At 37.9% G+C, this 20,017-nt stretch overlaps 1 protein-coding gene across 1 annotated transcript in view; it reads right to left on the reverse strand.

Moving 5' to 3' along the window:
* LOC103051092 (disks large-associated protein 4-like) overlaps window positions 1-20,017 on the reverse strand; it is a 308,223-nt gene that overhangs the window by 155,363 nt on the left and 132,843 nt on the right. The window contains exon 3 of the mRNA XM_088154030.1: window positions 3,325-3,426. The gene's annotated coding sequence lies outside the window, so the exon portion shown is untranslated. The remainder of the gene's footprint in view (window positions 1-3,324; window positions 3,427-20,017) is intronic.

Raw genomic sequence — 20,017 nt, forward strand, 5'->3', positions numbered from 1 at the left:
AAAGCTATGCCTGCCAAATTGAGGACATGAGGGCGAAAAGGAGGACATGTTCTTTTTTTGCCAGACGTTTATTAACTCTAATCACCAGGGAACCCAGAGCTATTTGCTACACTGAGAAACTGAAAGAAAAATTCAGAAGAAAACATTTGTACCACATACGGGATTGGCAGCCACTACAGATCTTTCAGGTCAGGCATCCCATGACCCTCATACCTTATACTGGTTGAACCTAGCTGGCACACTTTGCACCTATTACAATTTCTGGACCTTCTTCAAGGGTCTCCCCATATCTAGTGCACCACAATAGTCAAAATGAATGCAACCGATATGTGGATAATGGTTGCCAAATCTGATCAGTTTAGAAATGGTTGTGGTTGTTGGCACATGATAATTGGTCCCAACTGCCAACTGTGAATCGACTGAGTTGAGAGTCAAGGAGCATTTTCAGACTACAAGAATTTGCTATCTGAGAGAAGACCCCCTTAGGTGGACTTCCTTCTATGAAGACAGTTCTTCACTTTGGATGGGGAAGTTCAACGACACTGTTGTGCTACCAACCTCCTATCTAGAGAATAAAGGATTTCTCCTTAGAAAATGCCTCAATTTTAGCTGCCTTTAGCTAAACACTATGGCAAAGATATTTCCAGTATACTCTTTTTAAATAGTGGCAGATTATTTGCTCTTGTAATTTCCCCCCCAAACATCTTCATAATTATTCTCCAGCTTTTGTGTTTCAAGCACCAGACCGTTTACTACCTGAAGTCTAAGGAAATCATATATAGAACATGTGCTTTGCTCAGATATTCCTTTTTGTCCCCCAAACAACCTTTGATTTGTTATGACTGAACATGTTGCATTCTAAAACCCAGATGCCTCCTAAATCATAGATCCCTTTCATCACCTGAAATTTACATCAGCACTAGAATGCCCTGGGTTCTTCAGTATTCCCTGTTGATCACATAACACTGACATTAACTTATTCCCATATTTTAAAAACATTTAAGAATTTTAAAGCATCCTAGTCTTAAAAATCTTTTAAAAAATTTTTTTGTGCTTACAAAAAGTGGTTGTGGAAATGCATGCCATTAGTTACTAATCAGTCAATCATTGTCATTAAAATATTCTAAAAAGATACATTTGATTGATTAATTAATTTAACTGGACAACCTGTTTGGTGATTAAATTTACTGGACTAGGAGCAAGGAAATCCTAGTTCTAGTCTTCTTGTAAGCATAAAAGCCAATTGGGTGACTTTGGGCCAGTCACTCTCTCTCAGCACTAGGAAGGAGGCAATGCAATTCTCTTCCAAAAGATGTTACCAAGCAAACTGAATTGACCTGTCTATGTAGTCACCAGGAGTTGAGACTGACTTGGACCACAGCAACTTTTTTGACAGCTTTAGAGGACCCTGGAGGAAACTGATTATCTGGACCCCTATCAGTCAGGTTTCAGGCCCAGAAACAGCATTGGTTGCACTTTTAGATGATCTCTGATGAGAGCGGGATGGGGATAGTGTGTTCATCCTCATTCTTCTTGATCTCTCAGGGGCTTTCGATACCATAGATCATGGTATCCTTTTGGATCGGCTGCAGGACTTGGGGTTGGGTAGCATAGTTTTCTGCTGGTTCAGCTCTTTCCTCCAAGTCTGATCCCAGCCGGTGTTGATAGGAAAAGAGACATCCAGCCCGTGTCCCCTATTTTGTGGAGTGCCTCAGGTTTTGGTGTTCTCACCCTTCCTATTTAACATCTACATGAAACCGTCAGGTGAGATCATCTGGCACCATGGGATGAGGTATCATCAAGATGCTGATGATACTCAACTATATATCTCCATCCCAGATGACCTAAGTGATGCTGTGGCTACCCTTTCTCAGTGCTTGGAGGCTGTAGGGGCCTGGATGGGGGACAACAGGTTTCATCTGAACTCTGGTAAGATGGAGTGGCTGTGGGTATGGGGAGCCTCAAGATCTAGGAGCTTATTATCTTTGGTTCTAGGTGGGGTTGCGCTACCCCAGACAGACCCGGTGCGTAATCTGGGGGTCCTCCTAGACCCATGATTCCTGTTCGAAGAGGAGGGCCTTCGTGCAACTTCATGTTGTGCATCAGTTATGCCTATTCCTGGATCAGGAGGCCCTCCATGCAGTAACTCATGCCCTGGTCACCTCCTGTTTGGATTACTGCAATGAGCTCTACATGGGGCTACCCTTGTAGAGTATTTGGAAGCTACAGCTGGCGCAAAATGCATCGGTGCAGACAGTTTTGAATGCCCCTAGGGTGTTCAAATATAACACCTCCATTATGTGAGCTGCATTTTTTGCCAGTTTACTTCAAGGTCTAATTCAAGGTGCTGGCTATCACCTTTAAAGTCCTTCATGGCACAGGACCAGGTTATCTGAGGAGCTGTGTCATCCTTGTTACATCCACCCACCCCACTCGGTCTGGCAGAAGGGGCATGTTGCAGATCCCACCAGTCAAGACATTCCAGCTGGTGGGGTCTAGGAAGAGGGCCTTTTCTGCCATGGTCCCTGCCCTGTGGAACGGCTTGCTACCTGAGGTGTGGACTGCCTCCACTTTCCTGGTCTTCTGAAAAAGTGTAAAAACATGGCTATGCCAGATGGCCTGGGGGCCTGATGGGGGCTTGCATTGTTGGAATTCGCTGGTGGGATGATTGATACTGCTCCCCCCATCATCTTGAAATGTATATTGGCTTTTTATATAAAATTACTTGTTATTTTAATTGGGGATATTTATATTTTTAATGTTTTTATTGTCTTGGATTTTAATTGTAAGCTGCCCAGAGTCACCCTCTGGGGGAGATGGGTGGCATATAAATGTAATAATAAAATAAAAATAAATAAATAAACGTTTAATGATGTAGCTCATTGTTTCTCAACCTTGTCAACTTTAAGATGCGTGGACTTCAAATGCTGACTGGGGAATTCTGGGAGTTGAAGTCCACGCATCTTAAAGTTGACAAGATTAAGAAACAGTGATGTAACTTTTAAAGACAACATTCCCTGATGTAGTGCGCTACACCTTCCATGTGCTCTAGCTAGCATTGCCAATGGTCAGGTATGAAGAGGGTTTTAAATCAATATTTCAGGAGGGTACCAGATTTTTATATACTGATCAGGACAGTATGATAGCACACACAATGATAGAAATAGCAATTTAGTATTTTGGAGGTGCTAAGGTTAATGTGAGACATTTTGTATTTACAGATGGCTGCTCGACATTTCATAATACAGTACAGTATTTAAATAAATGATGTGTGTCATTGCTGCCTGTTTCAAATAACATTGTATTGTACAGCAAATAACTCACCTCCAGTGATTCCAAATGTGTCCCAGTTGCTTCTTGTCTTTGCATCTATCAGTAGCCACTGCTCTGTCAATTCTTCTTTTCTCAGGGCCCTGATTAGGCTGTCTTCATTAGTCATTTGAAGAAGAGATGCAACAAAAATGCAGTGTTATTACCAGGCTGCTGAATGAAAGATTACAAACTGCAAATAGCAGGCAAAGTTCTATAAAATATGACTTGGTATTGCCTTTGTTGCCTGATATCTTTAGAAAGGCTAATTCTACAGCATAGGTGCAAATATTAGCCAAACCATGAAAGTTGGAGACAACGTAAGAATAGGTAGCTGGTTGTTATGAATGAAGCTTTTACATTCAGCCCTTAAACTATATATTGCAATTTTGCTGCAGTTTATTATAATCTATTACTGAGAATTCTGGAAAAAATGTGCAAATATTAATCCCAAAGCAGAAACATAATTCCCCCCTCCACACAAAAAATTGGTTTTGCTCTAGTGAATTATCAATTCTTTATGATATAAAATGTTCATATTGAATAAGAATTCTCTATATACTGTATACAATGTATACAAAGACTTGCAGGATCAAATTAGAATCTGAAAGCCAAGTTTCCAATATATAAAATAGCATTGTTATAATCATGCTTCATCCTACCTTAGAGAAGGTAATTCTCCAAGACAATTTTAGACCAGACTCAAACTTATTATGGTTAAATTATCATACATTTCAAACAAAATCTACTTATTATTTTTAGGATTACTATTTTTTAAAATGAATATTGCCTTGTCATTTATAACAGGACCCCAGAACAATCCTAATCTGTGAAACACTGGGTAAAATCCAGACTTGTTCTAAATTAATGTGACATCAGTTAGTCATGGCTTACTTGGCCTATTGATTTCAGTCGGTATACTGTGCTAAATTGTTTGCAACCATAAAACGAAAACAAAATCAGATTAGTAATTCAATTTCAAATATTCTTTCAACCATGTTTTTACCATTTTTAAAAATGATGAGGATCTGGCCTCACAAAGTATAGCTTTCCGTATCTTTTTGTGCATTGTTAACAGGCTGTGATGAATTCGAATATTCTACATGCTCTTTATACTTTTTACATTTTTGCCTTCATCATACATTTAAACAATTGTTGTCATATTGTAGGTATCATCAAATAAATGTCATAACATGAATTTCTAAACTCCATTACCTTATTCCACATAATCTTGTATTTCTTATGTTTCTGGGAATGACTAAAAACACTAGGCAATTTGTACTGATTTACAATAACACTGTATGCTTTTATTTCAACTTATCATAGAGCAGAAAGTCAATGTGTCTTTTTATATCTGAACAATTTTGTGTTTAACATAATTCATAGTAATATGGGATCAAATATGGGTGTCCATTGGAATTGGGTGGCTAATAAATTCAAATAAATAAAATTTGAAGGGTGCATTTGGACAGTTCTTTGACTAAAAAAAGGGATGGTGGGATTATATAGCTTCATTCTCTTTTCCTTTCCTCCACCAGTTTATCCTGGGACTTTATCATTTATTGTGACAGGATGCTGAATTACATTGTCCTCACTGACCTCCATGCCAATATTTTCATGCCTGTGATTGGTTTCCCCTCAGATTTCATCATCAGCCCCATAATATGCAACCTGCTGGCACAAAACATGAACCTCAATGCTACAACATTGACAGGTTGGGCTAATCTAGCCTGACATCATTCTGCAATGGCCAACTTCACCTTAACTTCCTTTAGCAAGCATTTCTGTCCTTCCTTTCACACTATGTTTGATGCCACAATACATTCACCTCACTTGAAAGCATGTTGATTTCATCCTAGGCTGTTGAGGCTCACGTAATATGAATTTTCAGGATGCTCATAAATCTGATGAAAGCATACCTTTGCTCAATTTTTCCAGGGGCTGTCTAGGGTTCATCTTCTCACTCCATTGGCAACATCCAAAAAGAAAACTTCCAGGATTTTAATAATCCTTTATTATTTCCAAGTTGTTGTGTGTGTATGCATGTATGAGGGAATCCCTGAATCAGAACTGATTTGCAGTTAGCAGCTCCTGTATCTGATACAATCAGTATCAAAAGTACTTACAAACATTCAGTCCTGATGATCTGAGTTATTGAGAGGACAAAGGCAAGCTATAATCTAATGTGTGCATACAATGTGCAGTAGTGCCCATTCAGCTTGTTAGAGTTGATTGTGTGAACTAATTCAATCCATTTCAATTGAACTATTTTAACCCAGCTCAGTGGAGGTGAGGAGCAGAGCTGCTGGAACTTTTTCAGCCCATCAATAACGCACACACTTAACTGACATTCACAGCCATATATATTTCTGGCTGAGGAAATTCCTATTCTCCAATGCACCCAGTTGGAGCTGTGCAGCTGTCATGCCAATTCACCTTCCTGTAGTGTTTCCTAAACACTGGTAAAGGCCAAGGATTACTTCTTCCTGGGCTGCCCATGACTAAGGAAAGAACAAACTCTACAAGGAGATCAGGTCCCCATCTATCTTCCACAAGAACCAAGCATAAAGACTAATGCTTCGGAGACACAACAGTGGTCCAGAGCAGCCACTAATCACAGGAAGTGTATATGACCACCCTTCTGGAAATATCCATGCCTATTTTATAAAATGCTGATTTTATCTCAAATTAAACCACAGTTTTGTTTGTTCTGGCCCAGTTCCACAGTGCATATGAACCCTGTAAATGGCAAATATGTCATGTTAACCTATTCCAGTATTAATCTATTCAATTCAGTTCACCATTTTACACATTTGGGTTATCTTTGAAGGGTATGCAGTTGATTTTTTTTGTATATTTATTTTCTGCTGTACAGAACCCAGAGTCACGTTGGTTGAGTTAGTTGTCCACATAAATGTTTGAAATCATTTTTTTTTAAAAAAAACCTTCTACAAGGATTTGTCTGTTCAGTCAAGCTTAACTCAAGGGAGTCTATTTTATTAGAAAATCAGCAGTCTTTTCCATGTATCAATGAAACATTTGAAGAGATTTATTCCTCTTAATCACTGTTTTAAGAATGAAGGGATAAGACTGAATTTTGAAGATACAAACTATTCCCCAACCTGACAAATTCAATTGAGCTATAGGTTTCAGAAACTGAAGAATATTCCCCGTAGTGGGAATTTCAGAATAGCTAATGACCAAGAATTAAACTTGCTGCTCTTCCATTGATGATTATTATAATTCTATCACAGCTTACTTTGATGATTCATAATGTTTTAATATATTTCTTGACTACAAAGACCTATCAAAACAGCATTCATTTTAATGGAAGACAAACTTCATTTTCTTCCTATTCCTTAGGCTGTGATTTAATATTTTCCCCCAGCTTCAATCCAGGTCCTTGGGTCCTTGGCCTTCATGCATCCCAGCATTATTTGGGTTTATGCTGGTCTATGACCATAATAAAAATTTGATTTGATTATTTGTGTATTCTTTTCTGATCAAATATTATTGCTGTAATGAATGAGAGATAACAGGAGTGTTCAAGATGTAAAGGGGTCTAATTAGTTGTAGAAACATACTTGTTTGACAAATACTTGGAAATCTTAGAACATTCCTAAAAAAAAAAAGTCTTCCTTAAGTTGAGAGACCCTATAGTTATTCCACTTTTGCATAGCTTTTGAAAACCCTGTGCAATTTCATACCATGATTAAAGGCAAAAATGTTCAATATCATGACAGTACTTTGTTCCAAACATGTTTTTAGCTCAGATAATATTTTAAAAGTGTATGATTTTTAGCATATAATAACATAATTTCTGAAAAGGTTTCACAGCCTTAAAACTATAGAGGTTAATCTGTAAAAATCATCCTAAAATGGTGGCTGAGCTTTCTGTTTTCATGATTGCCTGGTAGTGGTGCTCACCAAAAGTGAGGCTGAAAACATGGCAGTTTGAGAGCATATAAGTGTAACCCAGAAAGAACAGCGTCTTACCTTTTTATTTCCTTAACAGATGCTATTTTGGAAATGTGGAGCAGGGAGGAAAGAATACCTACTTTTTCTACAGTTCAGTGCAAACAGGCAATATGTACAATCACCTTTTTAGTAATTTTTTTAATTGCCTCCTCAATGATTTATGGAAACTTTTCTTCAAATAGGAAATAACTCTAATAATAATAAAAATAAGGCACATGCTATATCTTACAATTACTTGAATTATTCCTAAATTCTTGGCTATAACTCGGATTTCTAAAGAACACCAGTCACAGTGTTTTGTTTATTCTTTATACTGAGTTATTCCTTGATGAACAAAAATGTAATAATCATAATCATAATACTTCCTTGGAAGCTCAAGTGAAACATTCCTTTTTAAAATGTAATCTGTAAATCTAACGTACAGATTTAAAAGAAGCATTTTCCAGTTCTCAAAAAACACAATTGAAAGTACAATGAAAATAACCATCTAATTAGTCAGGAAACCTTCTGTATGGATTCATCTTGTACCTCTGGACTAGGAGACCCTCCAGACAGTAACTCATACTTTGGTCAGACTATTGCAATGCACTCTACACTTGGAGCTACCTTGAAGAGCACTTGCAAGCAGCAGCTGATTTAGAATGTAGTGACATAAGCAATTATGGGTGTGCTACAGTATGTCTATGCAACATCTCTACTACACTGGTTATCAGTAGGCTTTTGTGTGCAATTTAAGGTGCTGGTTATCACCTATAAAGCTATTCATGGCATAGGGCCTGGCTATCTGAGGAACTGTCTCCCACTGTGTCTGCCCTCCTGTTCAATCTGACAGAGGTGGCATGCTCTGGGTCCTACCAATTAAATAGTGTCATCTGATGGAACTCAGGAAGCAAACTTTTTCTGTAATGGTGTCTGCTCTCTGGAACAGCATCCCCCCCCCGCCCGATCTGTATTACCCTTATATGGCCTCATTCAAACAGGTCCTTAAAACATGGCTCTTCCTCCAGGCCTTGTGATAGGTTGGGTGGCAATCCCTTTTGGGAATGCTGTATATTTGAGTCAGTGTTGGTTTTACTCTTTACACTATTTTCTTTTCTTCTTGTTGTTGTTAATTTGTTCTTAATATTGTATGCAGCCCAGATTGCTATGGAATCAACTGGCCTTATAAATTTGATAATTAATTAATTAAATAAATAATCTATATTATATAAAACTTTAATAAAGTAGTCTCAGCTAAAATCAGTCAAAAGAAGTGTTTTTCTTTTCCAAAGTCTTTATAATTGATGGGACAATTATATATCTTTGGAGAATATGAGTGCAATAAGTTAACAGCTGTTACTGAAAATGCCCCATTAATAGTAATGAACTTAATGGAAATGTATAAGAATGTAGGTAGTTGTTTAGAAAAACCATGTACTGTATGTACCCTTCATAATAATGTAATTAGAAAGAACAGATGAGTATTTATTTTTATACTTGTATTTTAATTTCTGTTTTTAAAACTTATGAAACTATTTTGCTAACAGCTTTAACCCGTTTTGGCTAACCCATCTTGAGGGCTTCTTTTGGCCCACAGATAGCACTGATATTTAAACTTAGTAAAGGCCAACACCGGCTAGATAAACCAATTACTTCCTCCTCCTGTTGGACTCTGCCTCTTGCACCTGCTTTTCTTTGCATTCTGCACTGAAAACAGCCCCATGTGAACTACATTACTATTAAATGTGTAGACTGGCAATCTCACCAAACTGGTGTCATAGCCAGCTCTTTTCAAGGAAGTAACTTGCGATATTTGCAGTTGGTTAACAGGGAGTGAGTTTATATCTTGTCCTAGCAGACAATAAGGTTATAGCACTGTTTTAAAGGGCTGTCTCAAGACTTCCTACATCACTGGAACAATTGAGTTCTATGCCATGCCATGCTATGCCATGCCATGCCATGCCATGCCATGCCATGCCATGCCATCCCTTCCCATACCTCTTGATTGTTTCAGGTCAAGTCAGGATCTCATGTACTTGATCTACTTGAAAAAGTGCTGAGACCCCTCCTTGTTCTCAACATAATTCATTGGGAACTGAAGAGGCTTATCCTCTTGTAAAATCACCAACTTTTAAAAGCAATGATTTGAACAAAATATGGAAGTATGAAGTTTTAAATTTTGTCAGCCAAACAGACCCTCCTCCGACATACCCTGTTCTATATTTCTCTCCCAAGTGGTTGGTCTTCTTAGATTGTTCTCCTCTCCATTTAGGCTTGCTTGCTTCTTCTCTTCTCTTCTCTTCTTCCTTCTTGTATTTGTGTTAACCTTGCAATTTCTACAAGCCCACTGATATATCCCATATGAGTCTTCAGAAGGTGCTCTTTTGTCTACCAAAGGAATGGTGCTCACCATTGCACAGCACACCACATATACCGGAAATGATTCCACGTTTTCTTTCAAGTGGACATCTTCCATTTGAGCTTTTTTTTCTCCATATAACATTCTAGCTAGACTTTACAATCACAGAAAAACAGCAAAATGCTTTCCAAATAGCCACTGCACTTTGCAAACACTCTAACCTGGGTGACCTTATATAAAATTCTTTCAGGGTATAACCATTCCATGATGCTAAAGCAAATTCATGCATCTTTTTCCCTTGAAGCTTTCAGGGGAGGATAACTTCTTATTCATTTTAATCATCTGAAAGTTGAAATGCTAAATAACCATTTAGCCTTTGGATTTATTTTTCCCCTCTCCTTTTCATGAATCTCTGATTAAACCCTCTTCATATACATCTTAGTAATCTTGATATCACTTTGCTTGCTCACTGGGCCATACGTTCTCTCTTTGGTAACGTTTGATAATCATAAATGTGTTCTTCTATAACTGTCTGAGTAGGAAACTGTGGTTTCTATTATGACTTTCATTGAAGAGCCCTTCAGTACTTATATCCCATAATCAAGGCTTAACCTCTTAACCTTCTTTTAAGCTAAGCCAACTGATTTGCTTAAATTCTCCACTACAAGGCATGTTCACCACTTTTCAAATTATTCTTGTGGCCCTTCTCTTGCATAATTGAGTTAATACTCAACAGTAAGAATGGCAATTAGTATTAAGATATTCCTATTTCTGAGGAACTGTTTAACATGGTAATGTTTTTCAAAAAGAGGAGGTGAAAATCATCTCACCCTTCATTATGTATTTGCTATTACAGTATTTGCTATTGGTATACGACAGCGACAACTGTATTACATGAACTTGGAAAACATTGTCTTCAGAAATATCTTGAGATAAATTTATATTGGCAAAGTACCCTTAGCATGTCAAATACTTCTCTCCAGGCTCTGTAATGTTTGTTTTTGGTAGCCAGAAAAGAGGGCCTAGATTAGTGTAGAACATATGCTTTTCAAGCAGAAAGTAATATTTGATCTCTGATACTCTAAGTTGCAATATAGATCTTGCCCTGCAGAGCTGAGAAATGCAGAGTAGTGCAGCTAGGTTCTTTAAACCATGGACTTATTCTCTGCCCCCAATAACTGTATCTTATGCTAAAATAAGCACAATGTTGTTGCAGAAAAATAATCCATTTTTAAACCTCTACTTGATAATTGGCTGATTGATTACCTTAAAAGGTAATAATAATTGTAAACAGTCCTAACTGCAACATATCTAAGTCAGCCAGGAATGGATGCTTCCATTTCCTGTTATACTTTGTTGAATCCTTTTGGTTGAAAGGCCTGATGCATACAATTTCCACAATGCTGCTGGCATCCAAGGCGTGCAGTGCTGGGCTACACAGTCTAAGTCAGCTTCATAAAGTATGATTTTGTTCTACTTGATACTTTAATATTTTTATTTTACACACAACAATTAGATTGGATTCTAAAATTCTAAAAGAGAAAATTACACTTTGAACTAATCCTAAATCTATCTTATACCCAATTATCTGAAATTAAGTTTCCCTGAATGTTTGCTTCAGAGTAGATGGGCATTAGAGTGTGCTGAAAATTCAGAACCTTCTTCGAGGTCAGTAGGTATAGGATTTGCTGCTTTCATTTTCCATCAGATACAGCTTTGCACATAATCATAGAGAAAAAAGCAGTGATTAAATGAGAGTGGGAGTGAAAGCCAATAGTCAGGATTGGCAGAGCTTTTTGTGTGTCGGAAACAGCCAATGTTTTAAGAGAATCTGAATTGCAAAGGAAGGAAGGAAGGAAGGAAGGAAGGAAGGAAGGAAGGAAGGAAGGAGAAAAAGGGGAAGGGTGGAGGGAAGAAATCTTGACATTATTCATACCAGAAGATGATTGTATTTATCATTCATCATGAAGTCAAATATATAGAAAGAAACTACAGTTTTATGTTAGCTTGTTTTTTGAATTATTGTAGGAAAGATTTTGATTTATTTATGCATGCTGATGTTAGGATTGGAACAGTTGGGGTTTTATGCTGTTCTAATCTTTTTGGAACTATCAAAAACAGTTCATGACTTTTCACAGCATATGGTTCTCTATTTATAACAACAGACTCCAGAACTTTCAATTAAGTTTCTGGATGCATTGGTGAGCTGCACATGACTCATTTCAGAAGTACATTAACTACTGAAATAATCTTCCATTTGCCAACATTTTTCCTCTTGAGGGACAAACAATATATGGCATATTTCTCCCTTTATACATTGATGAAAACAGCTCTCTCTCTCTCTCAATCACATGCTTAAGTAGAACTTGTCCAGCCAAGTATTATAATATTTTGCCAAAACTGTGTGACTAATTTAATACAATTTGCCTTTCCTCCAAGATCTCTTTTCAATCTTCCCAAACGTTTTGAATAAAGTATGTATTTCTTTCAGCTTGAGCATGGCATTCAATTTAAGAGACACAAAACATTCCTTTCCATAATGAATTTGATGTCATTCTTTTGAAATGTGTGTATGCTCAAAACACAAAACATGGAGTACCTTGTAAACATCTTATGAAGAAGACACATACAGTATCCAATTATTCTATAATAGTTATCCATCCAATGAAATTGCAATCCTAGCAACTGTCACTGTGTGTATCCTCTGCCCATGTCACATTTCATTACCTTACTCTTCCTCTTTGTTTCATTTAGTGGTTCACCACCAGCATGCCTATATATTCAGGTCTTTTTAAAGACTGAGATGCTTGGGGGTAGAAAGGTCACTTGAGCCCAGCCCTCATGCCCTGCCATACAAATCATATTCACATGAGGAAGGAGAATAAGAGGAGCTATCAGTTAGATTGGTTGTAGAAAAGTCGGCCCTAGCACTATCAGTGAAGCAGAATGCATCTCACTTCTCCTAATTTTGCTCCTGGAGTCTTAGACAGTGAAAGGCCACAACACACATGGTAACTGTCATGTGGAAAATCAGAAGGCAGAGATGGAGAAACGCTCAGTTCAGCTGTGTGTAGAGATGCCTTAGGGAAAATTGTTGCACAACACATGGACTCAGCAACATTTTCTGAAACTTGGTGGCAAATTAGTTCTTTATCTTGAATTTAGATTGGGCTGGGATTACTATTTTGTATATTGATTTCAACCATGAATCCTTCTGCTAATTCCAACCCTGGAGTTTTAATCACTTTAACAAAGTGCTAAGATAGCCTGTCCTCAGCTTTCTTCTTGGTATATCCTACATCAATGTCATTTTTCTTGATTGTTTTCATGCACTGAAATAAATGCTCCAAGAAAAAAAGTTTATGGGTAAACCCACTCCTAATGTTATGATTCTAAATCTTAAGCGCATTGAAACAATATTTTTAAAAAATTCAATCCTGTCCAATTAACATTAAAAAGTAACTGATATAAGAGGGTTGTGTGTCATATTTTACTGAAGATGGAGCTCTATTAAAAGAAGTCGATCCAAGTCTTGCTTAATGACTGTGGTGGCCTTCTGCCACGTGTGACTCTTGGCCTAACTTCAAATGCCACAGCAAGAGATCTGTTCATGCCTCTGGTAAGATACACAAGTCCTTTGGTTGAAGGCTGCTGCTTGGGCAAAAGAGAAATAGGGCATCAGAAAGAGGCCGATGGAGAGAAACAGAAGGATATCAGACTTCAAAAAAAAAAAAAAGAAAAAAAAGAAAAAGAAAAAGAAAAAGAAAAAATGGAAAAGGAGAAGCTGAAAGAAAATGGGATCCAGTTTTGGCTCTGGCCTCCTCTGGCCCCAGCCACCAAACTTCCCTAACTGATTATCTCCTGAAGGAATACAGCAGCCCTTCACAGATGAGAGCTTACCTACCATTGATTAAAAGTGTAAAAAAAAAAAAACCATGAGGGAACAGCGTTATCTACCATCAGTTAAAAGCTGAATAACTTTTGCCTAATGTTCAGAGGTGAAAATTTCCAACCAATTATTAGTGTTGCAGCACAAGTCCTCCCTTAGTAACAATGTTTTTTATCCCCCGTTTTTTTCCCCCCCCCAGAATCTGAGTGGTAACTTGTCTTTCCACACTTGCATAGTGTGAGTTTAGCCACTTGGCAGGGGGGGAGGGGAAGGCTTTGGAATTATTTATTTATTTTATTTATTACATTCGATTTATTGTCCGCCCATCTCCCCCCAATGGGGAACTCTGGGCGGCTCACAAAGTACATATCATACAATTACAATTCTACAATTAATTACGTTATGTGACTGGCAGGGGTCGCTAGGGGGTCATCCGGGCTTTTCCTCCTCCGTAGATCTTCCTCGCTGCTCGCCGCTCATGCCGGCTGCATTCGGAGTTCGGCCAGCACCGGTATTTTGCTCCCCTGCGCAGCACCGCCGGTTCCTCCCGTCTAAACGGGAGTACCCATTTATCTACTCACAGATGGAATAGCTTTCGAATTGCTGGGTGAGCAAGGAGCTAGGACAAGGGACAGGAGCTCACCCTGTCCCGCGGAGCTGGGCTCGAACCACTGGAGAGCCAATCATTTCTGACCGGCAACTCCCGCGTCATTAAGCCCTTACGCCACCGCGTCCCAAATAGCTGTGAGGTAACCTGTTTTTTCTTACTCCTCACTGTTACTGCTATTCCAATTATCACAATTATGATTAAATTTGCATTCAAACATATTCATTACTATATACACAAAGATTATGCAAATTAATGTGTGTTTTGTGTTTTTTTTTAACTAATGCATAAATGCCTACCATGGGAAGGATTATTCCATCTTTTAATGAAAAATGGTACAGAATGGAATAATAATACTTTATATTCAAAATATGTGTTTCTTCTCTGGGTTCAGATTCTAACAAATTTAGTCTCTCCATACTCCTGCGAGAACAACAGATGGACTAAATTATTTTAATATATCATAAATTAGTTTTTAAAGATCAACGTAATTAGTTTTACCTATTCTATCTGTGTCCATTTGCCTTTATCTGGACACTTGTGTGAGGATTCCTATACTTATGCATTATTATGGTTGGTCACACAGTCAACCAGATGTTTAGACTGTATTTGGCATTTTTATCCATCTAGCGAGTCCTTCCCAAGGACTTGGGATAGGCAGATGTTGTTCGATGGTGTTAAAGGTATGGTCACAGGATGTAAGCTCTTCCAAGTAAAGGTGTCTTTCGGAATCAACTGATGGTGATTTTGTCAATCCCGATGGTCTTCAAGTGGTGTTCCAGATGTTTTGGGATTGCACCCAAAACACCTATTACCATTGATATTATCTTTGCTTTCTTTTGCCATAGTCATTCTACTTCTACTTGCAGGTCTTTATATTTTGTGATTTTTCTCCAGTTCTTTCTCTTCTATTCTGCTGTCTCCAGGTATTGCAATGTCCACTATCCAGACTTTTTTGTCCCAGAGAGCTTTAACTTCTTCATTTTCTATTACTTTGTCTGTTTTGTGGTCCCACCGGTGCTTGCTTGCAGGCAAATGGTATTTCTTGCAGATATTCCAATGCACCATTGTTGTTACCTTGTCATGACGTTGTTTGTAGTCAGTCTGTGTGATCTTCTTGTAACAGCTAACCAGGTGGTCCACTGTTTCTTCAGCTTCTTTGTAGAGGTGACATTTATTGTCTGTTGCTGTCGTCTCGATTCTGGCTTTGTATGCATTTGTTCTTCAGGCTTGGTCTTGTGCAGCCAGAATTAGCCCTCCTGTCTCTTTTTTCAACTTTCCTGCTCTTAGTCATTGTCAGGTCTTGTTGTTATCTGCTTTGCCTGCTAGTTTGTGTGTGTGTGTGTGTGTGTGTGTGTGTGTGTACTGGCCATATAATACTTTGCCTTGCCATGTCTCTTTTTTGTTCTTCATTTGGTCTTTCTTATAGGCCAGTTTGGTTTCTTTGGTACTGAGTAAGCCTTCATGGTGTATTAGCTTCAATGCATCTTCTTCACTGTCCTTCAGATATTCGTCCAGTGCTCTTTTTTCTTCTTCAACTGTGTGGCGTACTTGTAACATTCCACACCCACCTATGCTCCTTGGTAAGTAGAGGCTGTCAACACTGCTGCATGGATGAAGGGTATGATTCGTTGTCATTATTTTTCTGGTCTTCCTATCCAGAGCTTTTTATTCTTTTTTCAATTCTTTTTTCAATTCTTTTTTTTTATTTTTTTTATTTTTATTATTATATTATTATAATTGCTGCTGCTGCTGCTGCTGCTGCTGCTGCTGCTGCTGCTGCTGCTGCTGCTGCTGCTACTACTACTACTACTACTACTACTACTACTACTACTACAAAAATATATTGGCCACCCAACTCCAGTATACTCTATATGACCTAGTTGCATAGAGATTAGGCAGTTTGGGTAGAAGTAATTATGTTTCACTTCTTTATTTTTTTTAACTCTGGTTTTTTTTTCCCCTCTTGGAATACTTATTTTCATTAAAGCTAATCAAATCTCTGTAAATTGAATTATTAAGTTTGTTTTTCTCTCTTAATGAAAAATTAAATTGGTTTATACTGGTGTCACCCTGGTTGATAGGGAAGCAGAAGAAAATCACAAAGGAGTATTCTGGGATAGCAGCTCATAGAACAGTATCTTCTCTTTAGTTTAAACTTTTTTTAATATAATTTTTATTGCAGAAATTTTTAACAAGATAAAAACAATACAAATATTAGAAAAGAAACAAAATAAGGAAGAATAGTGAATGTAAGAAAGAAAATAGAAAAAGAAATAAAAAAGAAAAAGAAAAAAGAAAAGATTATAAAGAAGCAGCTTCCAATCTTTTTGACAGCAGTTATAAATGCATTTATATTTTACCCTTCTCACTAAGGTTACATTATATTTTCCTTCTTTCCATAAGCTACACTTTCTAATCTTCAAACCCATAAATCACAAATTCATTTTTCTCTTTTTTCAGCAAAGTCTATAAGGGGTTTCCACTCACTGATAAAAGTAGTTCTTGATCTTTCTATAATCAAACAAGTTAATTTTGCCATCTCTGTTGTCAAATCTTGACCTTCTTTAGGTATTAAAGCTACAGTCAGGTCCAGAAATATTGGGACATCGACACAATTCTAACATCTTTGGCTCTATACACCACCACAATGGATTTGGAATGAAACAAACACAATGTGCGTTAACTGCAGACTGTCAGCTTTAATTTGAGGGTATGTACATCCAACTCAGGTGAACGGTGTAGGAATTACAACAGTTTGCATATGTGCCTCCCACTTGTTAAGGGACCAAAAGTAATGGGACAATTGGCTTCTCAGCTGTTCCATGGCCAGGTGTGTGATATCCTCTCAGTACCCCAATTACAATGTGCAGATAAAAGGCCCAGAGTTCATTTCAAGTGTGCTATTTGCGTGTGGAATCTGTTGCTGTCGACTCTCAAGATGAGATCCAAAGAGCTGTCACTATCAGTGAAGCAAGCCATCATTAGGCTGAAGAAACAAAACAAACCCATCAGAGAGATAGCAAGAACATTAGGCGTGGCCAAAACAACTGTTTGGAACATTCTCAAAAAGAAGGAACGCACCGGTGAGCTCAGCAATACCAAAAGACCCGGGAGACAACGAACAACAACTGTGGTGGATGACCGAAGAATCCTTTCCCTGTTGAAGAAAACACCCTTCACAACAGTTGGCCAGATCAAGAACACTCCTCAGGAGGTAGGTGTATGTGTGTCAAAGTCAACAATCAAAAGAAGACTTCACCAGAGTGAATACAGAGGGTTCACCACAAGATGTAAACCATTGGTGAGCCTCAAAAACAGGAAGGCCAGATTAGAGTTTGCCAAACGACATCTAAAAAAGCCTTCACAGTTCTGGAACAACATCCTATGGACAGATGAGGCCAAGATCACCTTGTACCAGAGTGATGGGAAGAGAAGAGTATGGAGAAGGAAAGGAACTGCTCATGATCCTAAGCATACCACCTCATCAGTGAAGCATGGTGGTGGTAGTGTCATGGCGTGGGCATGTATGGCTGCCAATGGAACTGGTTCTCTTGTATTTATTGATGATGTGACTGCTGACAAAAGCAGCAGGATGAATTCTGCAGTGTTTCGGGCAATATTATCTGCTCACATTCAGCCAAATGCTGCAGAACTCATTGGACGGCGCTTCACAGTACAGATGGACAATGACCCAAAGCATACTGCAAAAGCAACCAAAGAGTTTTTGAAGGGACAGAAGTGGAATGTTATGCAATGGCCAAGTCAATCACCTGACCTGAATCCCATTGAGCATGCATTTCACTTGCTGAAGACAAAACTGAAGGGAAAATGCCCCAAGAACAAGCAGGAACTGAAGACAGTTGCAGTAGAGGCCTGGCAGAGCATCACCAGGGATGAAACCCAGCATCTGGTGATTTCTATGCGTTCCAGACTTCAGGCTGTGATTGACTGCAACGGATTTGTAACCAAGTATTAAAAAGGGAAAGTTTGATGTATGATTATTATTCTGTCTCATTACTTTTGGTCCCTTAACAAGTGGGAGGCACATATGCAAACTGTTGTAATTCCTACACCGTTCACCTGAGTTGGATGTACATACCCTCAAATTAAAGCTGACAGTCTGCAGTTAACGCACATTGTGTTTGTTTCATCCCAAATCCATTGTGGTGGTGTATAGAGCCAAAGATGTTAGAATTGTGTCGATGTCCCAATATTTCTGGACCTGACTGTATATTGGCCTCTATTCAGTTGACCAATATCTTTCCAGTCTGTAAAATAGAGTTCATCACGTGTTGCAATGGTTGTAGCAGTTCATCTTCAAAATGTTTATAATAAGAGGCTGGTAAACCATCTGGTCTAGGCTTTTTCTGTATTCTAACCTTTTTTATTATAGCTTCACAAACTTCCCTTATCATAATAGGTCCATTCTTTAACCGTTTCTCTTTTTCTGTAATCTTCGGTAAATTTTGTTTCTTTAAATATTCATCAACCTTTGCCTCGGAAATTTCTTCTCCTTTATATAATTTAGAGTAATATTGATGAAATATTACTCTAGATAGTTCTGTCTTTTTGTGGATGAATTACTCCATTCCAATCCCCCATTAAACACCAATTTTCATACGTTAAGTCCATTAATTTATCCATAAGTCCTTTGTAAAAATTAACGTTGTCTTCTTTTGGAGCATAAGTTCCCATGATCAAGGTCTTGGAGCATAAATTCCCATGATCAAAGTCTTGGCCCCATGCAAAGTAGCTTCCACTTTCACATATCTACCATCGTCATCAGTCAATGTCAGTTCTGGTTGTCATTGGGGGTTTATATACAAAATAGCTCAATTTCTCTTTTTAACTCCTGCTGAAATAAATTCTTCACTCACATGTTTGCAAATCAAATATTTTATATACTTTTTTCTAATACGTGTTTCTTGCAAATAGATTAAACCTTGTTTCAATTTTTTAAAATAGTGAAATAATTTTTTTCTTTTTTGAGGAGCATTTATTCCATTTATATACTACATTAGGGATCTATAATCCATAATTATGCCAAAAACTTAGAGAAGTCAATACTTGTAGCACCTAACATGGTGGTCTTTCTCTCAGTTTCTTGTTGTGGCTGTTCAGGACCCTTTGTCATTTCCATTTGCATTTCTTCCAGTTCTTCTTTAAACTTTTTAAAAAATTCTCTTGCTTTTTGGACTGAGTTCAGTCTGAACCTCTGTTATTTAAAAAATGAAGATCACTCCTTCCAATTTATCCCATTGGGTACATATGATCCTCACAGTGTGCATTTAACTTAGGAAAATATTTAGGAAGCCCTACTAGGAGGCTTCAGATGTGAGCCAGCAGTAGACAAGCACAGGGAAAATGGAGTAATGACCTGTCCTACTGTATATTCTATTTTCCATTCCATTTGATAAGGCCTGCTCCAGTTGATAAATTTAAATACCTGGTGTCTGCAGTGTATGTTAAAAAATGTAAAGGTGGCAGCCATATATTGTCATTTGGAGGCTTCTGACTACATGGATACTAGCCCTGCTTCCATGATATTCTTAACTGGTCAAGGGAGGAGGTTAATTTATCATTAGAACTTCAGTCTCAAGGACTGGATTTAGTCATAAACAGACTCAGGCTCAAACTGGGTTAAATTAACTTCCCCTACTCAACTGTATTATAGGAATTGGTGACCATCAGATTAACTAATCCTTATGCCTCCCCAAAAAAGCTTTACTGTCAGTTTCCTGCTTAAAAAACCTGGTGGGTCTACTAACTAGGAACAGGGATAGATGAGCCATTCTTGTTGTAGGTTAGGGCCTTTGTAAAGGTTTCATGTGTGTTCCATCCCATAATAACTAGAAACATTTCTTTCTCAGTTGTAACTTTCATCTGTTGGACT

The sequence above is a fragment of the Python bivittatus genome, unplaced genomic scaffold, assembly GCF_059951505.1.
Source record: "Python bivittatus isolate LINGU-HERP-01145 unplaced genomic scaffold, Pbiv_v1 ctg000700_np1212, whole genome shotgun sequence".
NCBI classification, from domain to species: Eukaryota; Metazoa; Chordata; class Lepidosauria; order Squamata; family Pythonidae; genus Python; species Python bivittatus.